Source organism: Penaeus monodon, chromosome 32 (genome assembly GCF_015228065.2).
Source record: "Penaeus monodon isolate SGIC_2016 chromosome 32, NSTDA_Pmon_1, whole genome shotgun sequence".
Lineage (NCBI taxonomy): Eukaryota > Metazoa > Arthropoda > Malacostraca > Decapoda > Penaeidae > Penaeus > Penaeus monodon.
The window spans coordinates 35746664-35747070 of record NC_051417.1 but is presented as its reverse complement, the minus strand read 5'-3'; the positions used below and the strand labels follow the sequence as shown (position 1 = coordinate 35747070).

At 33.2% G+C, this 407-nt stretch overlaps 1 protein-coding gene across 1 annotated transcript in view; it reads right to left on the bottom strand.

The window, feature by feature from the left end:
- LOC119593849 overlaps positions 1–407 on the bottom strand; it is a gene marked incomplete in the record, with an annotated part of 160221 nt that overhangs the window by 21165 nt on the left and 138649 nt on the right.

The following is a 407-nucleotide window of genomic DNA, read 5'->3' as shown; positions in this document are numbered from 1 at the left end:
TAATGGACGGATATGGTCACAGTCCCGGGGGAAAGGAATGGGATTTTTTTCGTGTAGAAACAAATAATTATAAAATTAATGATATAAGATAGACGAACTAGGCAAATCAGAAGACAAATGAAGTAAAACACACGGTATCTGATATAGAGCGGACGGATATAATCAGTCCTGGAGGAATAAATAAAAGGATTTTTTTTTATGCGTACAAGTCTATCAATAAAATAATTGGTAGGCGATAGATGCACACGAGCTAAACAAACAAACTACCTAAAACACACATTATCAGACATACTGTGGAATATGACAGGACTTCATGAGATTTACAACATAGATCTTCATCATAATTAATTAAGAAAGGAGACGTGCGTAAGAAAAAAATTGGTAGAAACTAAAATATACATTATCTG